Consider the following 12,013-nt stretch of genomic DNA (forward strand, 5'->3'; position numbering starts at 1 on the left):
TTATGCAAAACACACATAGATTCCCTGCTACTTTGCACAGCTGACTCATTACACTGCTTTTGGACAAACTTTTGGCTCAAAGGTTAGAGTTCTGATGTTTAAGGGAATAACAATTTTGAGAAACGTAACGTATGAACACATAAATCAATCCAGTCACCTGCTTTTAAAGGTAAAGTCAATGTATTGGGATTGTACCGCGAATACCACAGCATATTTGTCTACTTCCTAAATTCTCACATGCATTAAATGTCCATGAGGCCAACACTATAAAATGTAAGTGATTGCAAAGTGTGACCTTTGACATGGTGTTGTAGTGTAGTGCAATGTTAACAGCTAAAAGTATTCCAATGTAGTCATAATACTAACCATAAACTTTATCAAAATCAATTGCACAAATCATTTTATAATTTATTCTAGTGGGTAGTTAAACCAGATGCAAATTAGAATATTTTTGGTTTATTCAATTCTACAAGCTATAATGGCAGTATCATCATGTCCATTATCATTACCATAATTGTATAGACAAGGGAACACTAAAGCAGCATACATGCAAACTTCCACTATATAATGACGATTTTAACTCAAAAGTTAACTGTGTACTTAAAAGGAATAGTTCATGAAAAAAAGGAAAATTTGCTGAAAATGTACTCACCCTCAGGCCATTAAAGATGTAGATGAGTATGTTTCTTAATTGGAACAGATTCTGAGAAATTTAGCATTACATCACTTGCTCACCAGTGGATCCTCTGAAGTGAATGGGTGCCGTCAGAATGAGAGTTCAAACAGCTGATAAAAACATCATAATAAGTAATCCATTTTCCATTTACAAGCGAAAACGGTCTAAACCAGCTCTAAACAATTATGTTGGTGGATGTAAGAGGACAACATGAGATGGACTTTTCATTATGTACTAAAGAAGTAAAGGTTTAAAGTTAAAATGTCTTATTGATGAATTTGTTTACAAACACACAGATTTTCACTTTACAAGATGTTAGTTGATGGACTGGAGTGGTGTGGATTACTTGTGGATTATTGTGGTGCTTTTATCAGCTGTTTGAACTCTCATTCTGATGGCACCCATTCACTGCAGAAGATCTATTGGTGATGTAATGCTAAATTTCTTTTAAAACAAGAAATAAACTCATCTACATTTTTTCAATGGCCCGAAGTTGAGTACATTTTAATTTTTGGGTGACTATCCCTTTAAAAGTCTGGTGCATGTTTTCACCTTTTTATTGGTACATGTTGCATGTGTATTCAATGTTGTAATTTTAGAGTTAATTATATGATTATTATTTTATAATTGATTAGATGTTCATCAGGACACTGGTTTGATATTGTATAATTTGACAATTATTAATGTTTTGGCTGAAAAGTCATTAAATAACAATAGAGAAAGTTCCAATTTACCCCATATAATGTGAAAACATGCACTGCTGTTCAGCCATGACCATGGGGAATATTCACTGGAGTAAAAAGAAAAGAAAAGTGACAATTCCCCCCAGTATTCAATATTTCACAGTTCAGAAAAGTAAAAAAGTGGATGTGAGCTATGTGGGCAGACCATCAAAGTACACTGTTCCTATTCAACATAGATAAATGTGGATGGTAAGGTGCCTGTTAGCCAGACTGGAGAAAGATATAAGGAAGTGAATTTAAGGTTTTAAAACATTACAAAACAAAATAGAAAAACCTGAGGGCAAATGCAGGTACAGAATAGAAACAACACTGAAATTAAGACAAGAAAGACCTCCGCATAATGCAATCTCCTGTGTGCTGGGATTTTCCACTATTTTGCAATTGCCAAATTCATTGACATACATTTTTAAGAATTTATGGCAGAAGTTGAAAGAAGTGGTCAGAAAGTTTTTCAGGGGTTCCCTGGCATGGCAGTAATCCACCACAAACTGCCTTGTCTTGCTGATTCAGCTGAAGTTGTCCTTGCACACAATACAAATGTCCCCACCAGTTCCTGTACTCTAAATCATTCTACATTGTTGATGCTGTCTACAATGGACGAGTCGTCAGAACACATTTTGGAGAGGAAATCTAACTGGTGGTGCCCCAAGGCAATTCACTATACTTTGGGTGAATCATTACCATAGTCTTTCCTTTACCACCCATTGGTAAGATAATATGTGATCCTGGAAAATAAAGTCCCAGGATGTTCCACTTCAACACCCTTGTGAGGTTATTCACAAGTCAGCTATATAGGATAGTGGTAAAGCCACTGGAGGTGTCAAAGAACATAATATTGTGGAGCCAATCACAGAAGAATTGAGAATGCCAGTTTGAACTGAAGTAGCCAAAGAATGCATAATTAGAATTAGAAATAGAATTCAAATGGAATGAGATTCACAACTGCTGTAAGTGTAGATTTAGTAAAACATTTCTTTCTCTTTTCAAGAACAAATTACACTTAAACACGTTAACAATTTCCAGAAACATTCAATGATATTAATAATGAATGTTTTTATATTTCAATTTATATTAAATTCATATGCATTTTTTTTAAAGAAATCAGTAGTTTTATTCAACAAGCAAGCTTGAAATTGCTCAAAAATGACAGTACACACATTAATAGTGTTACAAAATATTTCTAGAGCAGCAAATCAGCATATTAGAATGATTTCTGAAGGATCATGTGACACTGAAGACGGGAGTAATGGATAATATACTTCAGCCTTGCATCACAGGAATAAATTATATTTTTTAAATGTATTAAAATAGAAAACAGTTATTTTAAATTGCAATAATATTTCACATTATTACAGTTTTTACTGTATTTTAGAGACCTTTTTCAAAAACATTACAAAAAACTTTTACAAAAAAAATCTTACTGAGCTCAAACAGTAGTGCAATGCAATTAATGTATTTATTTTTAATAAAATGTTCTGAAACAATTAGTGGAAATTGTTGTACTATGTAGCAAAATCAAAAAAGCTGGTTTTTATTTTTGTTTTGACAGTACTAAATTAAGTTTAAAATAACCAGAATATCAAGAAATAAACAAGCTAAATTAATAGAGTAATTATTTATACATGCTGAAACAAGACTAAACTAACGCAGTTCATCTGTTGAATTTCAGCTCAGTGAATTCCACTTCCTGCTATTTTAATCCATCTTCCTTCAGGGACAATTCAAATTCCAATTTATGAACTGAAATAAAAGAATCCTTAATTGTATATTTTAAATATGCACCTTTAGCTCTATTAGCCAGCATTCTTGAACTCATACGGGACAATAGGGAACACAATGGTTCTGTCAGGACACATCAGTCCTCTCGCATGTGTCCCAGAACAAACCTATACCGTCTTACAGACCAAAACACTCCCTGAACCACAGACACACCTTGCACACATACACACAAACACAAACAAATAAACTTTACTACCACACCTCAGTCTGTACACCCACACAGCCACATGAAAGGCAACAACTCTTATTTGCTGTATTTTAATCCTTATATTATTTCTATTAACCTCTCTAACTCATTGAAGACCACCTCTGAGATCTCATCTTGACTTGTACACACAAAAACACTTCCAAGGAATGGATTTTTAGCAGAGCAAATATTTAACACAAGTGGAGGGGGAAACCCATGCTATGACGTGACCCTATTCGCTTTTTATGATATCAGCACACTAGCATGAGCATACAGGTATGTATAGTGGCTTTGAGTTTGACTGACAGGTGAGTTATAAAGAACAGGTGCAGAGCCTTGAGACCTGATAAGAGCTGCTCAACCCTGCACCCTCCCCCATTAACACACACACACACGTTTAAATACACATTACATACACATTCATGCAAACATGCAATTGTGGTGATACAAACAATGGATGCCTGAGCTCTTGGGGTGCTTACACAACAGGAAGACAGATTTTGATAAAGACAGGGAGGCAGGTTGCGGAAAGGGGCAATGCATCCTATAAACACAGGCTATTTCCAACATCTACCTACTCAGAAGTACCCACCCATGCAACACGCATACATTTTAAATATTAAAAGGACATAAATGCTCCATCCCAAATAGTGTTGAATAGATCATTATCTACCCTCTAAGAATTTTTTTGAAAAACCATAAAAATTTTGCGCATTGAAATTTTGCTTATTTTGACTTATGCATTGCATCATGTTAAATGCCCATAGAGCTAATAGATAATGTCCTAGAATAATTTTTTAAAGTGTAAAACTGAAACTAAAACTATTTCTTTAAACTGTTTGAAATAAAGTTCTAAAACCTATAGTGAGCTGCCTACATTTACAGCATAATGATGCAAAGGCTTTTCGCAGAAGTCGTGGCCTAATGGTTAGAGAGTCGGACTCGTAATCCAAAAGTTGCGGGTTCAAGTCTCGGGCCGGCAGGAATTGTAGGTGGGGAGGAGTGAATGTCCAGCGCTCTTTCCACCCTCAATACCACGACTGAGGTGCCCTTGAGCAAGGCAACGAACCCCCAACTGCTCCACGGGCGCCGCAGCATATATGGCTGCCCACTGCTCCGTGTGTGTGTTCACTGCTGTGTGTGTGTGTGTGTGTGCGTGCATGTTGGATGGATTAAATGCAGAGCACGAATTCCGAGTATGGGTCACCATACTTGGCAGTATATCATTTCACTTTTCCAAAAGTAGCTATTTTAATTATGCTACCTCATAAGATACTTCATTCTAGCCTTAAATTTTAATGCAGCATCGTATCTATGTATTTTAATAGAGAAGGAAATCCCAGAATGCATTGCGGTGAGCTAAGTGAAATGACTTACTGAATACTGAATAAAACATTCATAAAAACATTTAATTAAAAAATTGACTCTTTACATAATATTAGCTTATGCTGTGCATTTTTATGGTTATTTGAGTATTATGCTCTTAGCTTAGCACTATGCTAATGGCAAACTGTACTGAAGGCAATGCAAAAGCATTAGCACAGAGATTCTGTTTATGTAGAGTGTTAAAAACTAGTCACTTATGAGGGTCCTTGAGGATGATGACTACGTAGTAAATATGCAGCTCAACATGTTTTGGAAGACAGCTACAGCCTAGAAAATGAGAAGTAAAGAGAAGACAAAAGCCATCAACAATTCTGTCAAATGTACCCACCCATGCAAACACACACATACACAACCGTGTGATTGTGCACACGCAATGACGAGGAAGGAACACAAAAAACAAGAAGAAAGGACAGGATAGAAAAGGAGGATGTAAGAGTGGTGCTATGTGATCCTTCTTGCAGAACCAGATTGGGATAAGGGTGAATCACCATAGGCTCGGCTCAGCTCGTCTCTGCCCCCTCACCCTCCCATCACGCCCTGGACCTCTCCCCTGGGATCCGGGATCAGTCCAGACATGCTAACACACACAACACAACCTGGACATGCACGACTAACCTGTACTGTCACCCTGCTTCTCATTCTTTTCAATAATATCAGAGTGAAAGAGAGATTTGTGAACGCATGTGACGCATATATGTGTTGTTTACTGAAAAGTAGGGCCACAGAGATGCTATTTTCTTTTTAAAATTAGATTTAATTACTAAGATTTCATAAAATAGGCAGCAACATTTCAAAAACAAACTGAAAGGCCTGTGAAAAATGTGCAACTATTCGGTGTAACATTAATATTGAGTGGAAAGCAAAATAAGCAATGTAGAGAGTACGAAGCATAAGTTATAGCCGAATGCCAAAAGTTACACAAATGTGAAATTGCATGGTCTTTTAGTGTGTTTAAAGCTGCAGTCCGTAACTTTTTTTGGTTAAAAATGATCCAAAATCAATATTTGAGCAAGTACATAACCAGCAAGTGTTCAAAACTATCGCCTTGCTTTAGCGCCATTCACAGCGGTTACCTTATAATAATGTTTCTAATTTGAGTAGTACGGGTAGGTTTTCACGGGAAATTCGAGCATGGCACGGCGTCATTACGTCACGTCTGTAAACATAAAGATGATGTCCCGGCTACTAGGCTATCGCACGTGAGGATCCTGCAGGAGGCGGATCGTTTATAGCCTTTTCTCACAGCAGCTAGAATAATTAAATGTATCATTTTGATGGTGGATTGTAATCCAGAAAGGATTATGTGTTTATGAAACACATGTGAATGAAATTCAATTATATTCCAGTCTTAAATGTGCTACTGATTACAGATAGCCTAGGATTACACAAGATTTGAATTTGAAAAGAAAACCAGTTCGAAGGGAGCATAATTAGCTTTTTGGGTTAAAAGAATTTCTTAATATGAAATTCAAATGGCATGACAATTAGATTAGATTGTACAGAAATTGAAATCTACACATTAATACACACTATACTCATAGTCACGCAATGCTGATGTTGTTAACATGAATAATTTGGAAATAAAGTATAATAATAATTTGCACGGTTAGGTGTGATATGAGCTAATTGATCGTTAGATTAAATCACCATCGGTAGCGCGATTTATTGTAATGCTTTTTTCTCAGTTGGTCAGAACAAAGTGGCAGACTTGTTACTTACTTGTTCAGATGGCAATATACAGTGAAAATTCTTATTTGGGTCATATATTCCAAGATGTAGGCTAGAATCTGTGATTGCGAAGTACAGTAAACCTCCACACCGGTGCAATGACTGACAGCCACATATACTCCTCAAAACATTAGATTTTAGATTGTGCCGTGCCGGAGCACAATCCCACGCAAGGAAGATAATTCCGCAAGCAGCTGTAATTCCAGGTTTTCAAACAGAGATGACGACAAAGAGGCAAAACTTATGGACTGCAGCTTTAAGTTTACCACACTGTAAATTTGTTGCAATTTTTACAGAATAATGTTGTAAAAATGCTAAAAACTTGTTTAACTGTAAGTGTACTTACCATTGCTAAATGTTTTAACATTGCATTATATGTCATATAAAATAAGACAATGAATTGCCATATATTATTTATGATGAAAAATCCCTGTGTGACCTGTCACAGATGACTATATAAATCATTTTGTATAAATCTTTGTTTCTTAATTTTGTTATCAGTAAATGTACAGTAGGGTGTTTTGCGTTACATTTTCTCTTAATGTGAATGTTTATAAAATTTTACTGTCATCTACATATAAGTATCAGACAAGCTACTTACGATGCACTTTCTATTGTCACATTATTATTAAGGTGGTTATTAATAAATTTGATTATAAAAAACGTATTTTTATAATGCAAGTAGACATTAAATAAGCGTATATGGTTATAAGTTGTACCATTGTCACCATTGTATTTTAGAGTTAATTTCTGGCTGCCATTATTTTAACAGAAAAATTAACAGAATATTATTTACAGCATAATTAACCATGTACTGATGAGAGCAGAAGGCCTTTGGTGGGGGAAACCATGGTTATTATGGTTCAGTGGGAGTGTAGCAAGAAAAGAAAGTGACAATAGAATAAAGAGACATGGTTAGCAAGAAACCAAAGCATTGTCATCAAAGTCGTCAGCCTGCCTGACAAATGGAAGAGCCACAGGCCATGGCAATCCTTCTCTCATCAGAGGTACCTACGTCAGTCTCCCGTGTCCTGGGAACCTAACCAGCTGGTTTAGCTCAGAGATATCTTTGCCTCCAGTCCAAACAAGTACATCATGTCAGGCTGCACTGATCCAGGAGAGATACAGGAGGAGACACAGCCAGGTTTCTGCCCACCTGAAGCACCTTTCGCACCTCAAAAACTGCTGTCAATGTAGACACACCATAAAGAAGGGACAGAGTCAGTGAAATTTGGGAAAAATAATTAGCCTACAGATGTTACATTGACACACAGAGTTAAAATCCAATTGCTGCCAGTACAGGTTCAAATTACTGACAAAATTTATTTTTGATGACTATTATAAACAATGCCATGATACTTAACAAATAACAGATGTCTCACATACTGCCCACATGGCACTTAATCAGACAGAGTAAACACAGAGACCTTTTCATGCCGATTAAAAATTGCTCTTTACGCAACCCTTCAACAAACACTTGTAGCAACCCGATAAGCATTCATGTGACTTGTCAAATTCATAGGAAAAGGCAACGTCATGGATCTGGGTTCTAGAACATCTAGAATTAAAGAGGATTGTATTAAAGAAATAGTTCACCCAGAAATTACAATTAAGTTATAATTTACCCACTTTCATGTCAGTCCAAGCCAGTATGACTTAATTTTTTAAGAGTGTTCTGGTTGCTCTTTTCCATTGAATTACAATAAATGGGGACTGAGGCTGTCAAGCTTCATAAAGGATTCAAAAACACCATTAAAATTAGTATTTATGAAATTTGTTAGCAACATACACTACCATTCAAAAGTTTGGAGTAAGATTTTTTAAATACATAAAATGCATAATCAGCATTTATTTAATCAGAAAATACAGTAAAAGAAGCAATACTGTGAAATATTAATGCAATTTAAAATAAATTGTTTATATTTAAAAGTTAATTTTCAAATAAAATGAAAGAATTGAATTTCAACACTTTTTATTAGCGTTGAAGCAGTTCAAAAGAACAGCACTTATTTGAAAAGGAAATCTTCTGCAACACTATACTATATATATGTCTTTGCTGAATAAAAAGTTAACTAAAAAGCTGAATAAAAGCATTAGAATATTTCTTTTAACCATATATCTAAAGTTTAGTATCAACAAAATAAAATTACTATACCATGATACTTGGATAAATGCATTATGGACTTTTAAGCTGCAGTGTTTTAGATCAGAATAGATAACATTCGTTTCAGCAAAGAGAATATAACTCCTTCAGGACAAACTGCTTGCAAATTAGACATTACTTAGTGATTCATAGAATTGTTACTTAACGATTTATAGTGGCTAAACAGCACAGTATGGACAAATATTTGAACATGCAAAAACGTTTTAGGGAGAATCCAACATTTAAATTGTTTTCAGTTCGTTTAAAAAACAAAGGTCCCAGAAGTCACAGAGACACGTGCTGGATAAATCTCTGATAACACACAGAGAGATTCCATCCTGATTCTTCCCTGTGGGACCCCCAGAGTCGAATGGAAGGTCACGACTGTTCTCGTGGGAAAATGCTGGACCGATACTCCCTCGGTCGGGACACAGAGCTGGAATCCCGTCAGGCCTGTTTCCACCTTCTCCCTATTCTCAGAGTTCCGATCCCAGCATGTCCAAACCCGTCATGATGCAGACTTGCCGAACGGGAAAAATGTGACCCATATGACTTGGGGATCTTATTTAGGTTTCATTTGCGCTTGTTCTGTCAGAAAAGGTTGTTTGTTCTTCTCATTTCTTGTAAGTTTCATTAGGAAGTCTTTAGAGGAATAATAAGAAGTTAAATGAAGTTTAAAAATGTTTTAATACAGCTGAATCCAATGACTGACTTTCACTGGGGTCACACTTCTGTATTGACCACAGGTTACACAAAGGTTCAACTTCTCCTAAAACACAGAACGTGCCTGGAAACATCCTGATACACCGATAAGCCTAACCTCTTCCCCTCCACCTTTTTTGCCACTTCTTCTTTCCTATAAATTCCAGAGATAGAGGAAAGTGGAGGCAAACAGGACAGACTGGATCTGACTGATGTATAGTTCTGCCAGAGGATTCTCCATCTTTATGTGGGAGGTTAATCACCTGCCTGAAGCTCTGGCAAGCAGGGTTTCGCCTGAAAGAAGGAAGTCATTTTCCCAAAAAATTTGTCAGTGTGCCATGGACAGGTTTTGCTGCCTACGTTCTGAATTCTACTAAACCCGTACATTCCTAGTTCTAAAGGATTATATAAAATTAGAGCAAACATTTAATTGCAGTTATTCTCATATTTCTCTTAGTTAATAAGTCCAGTTCCTTTTTAAGGAAAGAACAGTAAAGAATAATAATAAATATAATATTCTTTATTGTTCTTTATAAACAAACTAATATAGATGCCACTTGGTCTTATTTTTGTAATAAATGCAATAGCGTTCATTCATTTTTGAGTGTCCAAATATTAATCTAGTTTCCACAGCATTTTGCATATATAAACAGCATAGTACTGGTCACTAGTGCCCAGTTACTGAATTAGCCCATACAATTGTATGTAGTTTGTGAGTTTGAGTGCTGGTAACATTTTACAGTAAGTTTCATTTGTTAACATTATTAACAAAGTCTAAAATTGAACAGTACTTTCATATTTATTCATCTTAGTTAACGTTGGAATCAAAAGTCATATCTTTAACATTAGGTATTGCACTGTGAACTGAACAAGCAATCGCATTAAGTGTAACAAAAAAGTAAAAATATATAATATTTTGCTAGTTGTTAGTTTATGTCAGTTAATGCATTAACTAATGTTAACAAACAAGACCTTATTGTAGACTGTTATCAATACAGCCTCATGTTGGCACTGAATCATTTTAAAGCAAACTCAAGAGCAACAATACTTAATTTGCCTCAGCAGCCATTATGATGTAACTCTCTCTATACCCCTCTAAAAAACACCTGGCAATGTCTTGACACACCTTGTCACGGGTCTCCTTATTTGCATAGCATTTGCAAGTCAAATTAAATGATCTGCCTGATATCAGGCCAGGGGTCTCAGCAGCCAGTTTTCCACACATTCTGTCTGCCTCTTCAACCTCCCAGACACATCTCAAACTACCCCTAAAACATAGCCTCAAGCACAGAAACACATCCAGACTTCCAGAAAACACCACACGCCAGTTAATGACACAAAATTAATTATTAAATTATTAACTACACTAGGCCATTTGTGAATAGTGAGCCTTCTGGAACAGACATTGTATGAATGTTTCTTTATAGGAATATTTATAGATTCTCCACCACATTTGAAAAAAAGTTTGAAGGTTTGAATAAAAGTTTGAAAGTTCAAAAAAGACTGAAATTGAGAAAGCCTGAAAAAAAAAAAAAAAAAACCCCAAAAGGAAGCATGTTTGAAATAAAGTAAAAAAAAAAAAAAAAAGAAAGAAAGAAATTATATATGTATATATATATATGTATATATATATATATATATATATATATATATATATATATATATATATATATATATATTTTTTTTTTTTTTTTTTTTTTTTTTAGAAAGTTCAATAGAAAGATAGTTTTAAAGAAAATTTAAAAAATTGTTTAAAAGAAAATTTTACAAATATCTGAAAGATAAAGAAGTTAAAAAAAGAGATGAAAACAAAGTCTGAACATTAAATACAAAGTTATTTTCATTAAATCAAAAGTTCTAAAGCTTAGAAAATGTCTGAAAGAAAGTTATAATTGTTTGAAATTTAGAAAGTAGAAAGAAATAAAATATTGAAAAGATTAGACAGAAAGACTCAAAAAAAAATTAAAAAGTTCATTTAAACACATAAAATATTAAATAAAATAAATAAAACATTAACTAAAAGCAATTCATGAATAAGCGACACCACTCCGTGTCTTTGCAAAAAAGAAAGCAGAAAATTTCGAAAGAAAAAAGCTAGCATAAGAAAGTAGGCAGGAATGTTCTTCCAAGCAATCTCTCAATAAGAATTCTTGGGAAGAAACGAAAACATAATGTTGCAAGAACGCTGTGGACCACTCCACTCATAGTGTGGGCAGACAGTGTCACAGTAAGCATTATTAGGGGACCCGCAAAGATGTAAAACCTGAAAACCTGACATTTTTGACATTGTGGGGACTGGCCTGCGGTCCCCACAAGGGTAATTATTATTTTTTTTAAATAGTAAATGATGCGTTTATCTGAACATGAAACAATGCAAACAGGTTTTCTGCAAGGGGTAGGTTTAGGGTTAGGGGGTAGAAAATATTGTTTGGCCAGTATAAAAGCAATAGAAGTCTATGCAAAGTCCCAGAAATCACAGAAACAAACATTGTGTGTGTGTGTACACACACACATACACACACACACAATATTGAGTAGTTTGAATTCCATTACATAACTTGAAGTGTTTCACAGGAGCATTTAATTTTCTGATTGGTGGATTTCTTTGCAGAATCATGGGTAATGTAGTTTCTCACTGTAGAAATTTTCCTGCTAAACATGATTATGTA

Source organism: Barbus barbus (genome assembly GCF_936440315.1).
Source record: "Barbus barbus genome assembly, chromosome: 41".
NCBI lineage: Eukaryota > Metazoa > Chordata > Actinopteri > Cypriniformes > Cyprinidae > Barbus > Barbus barbus.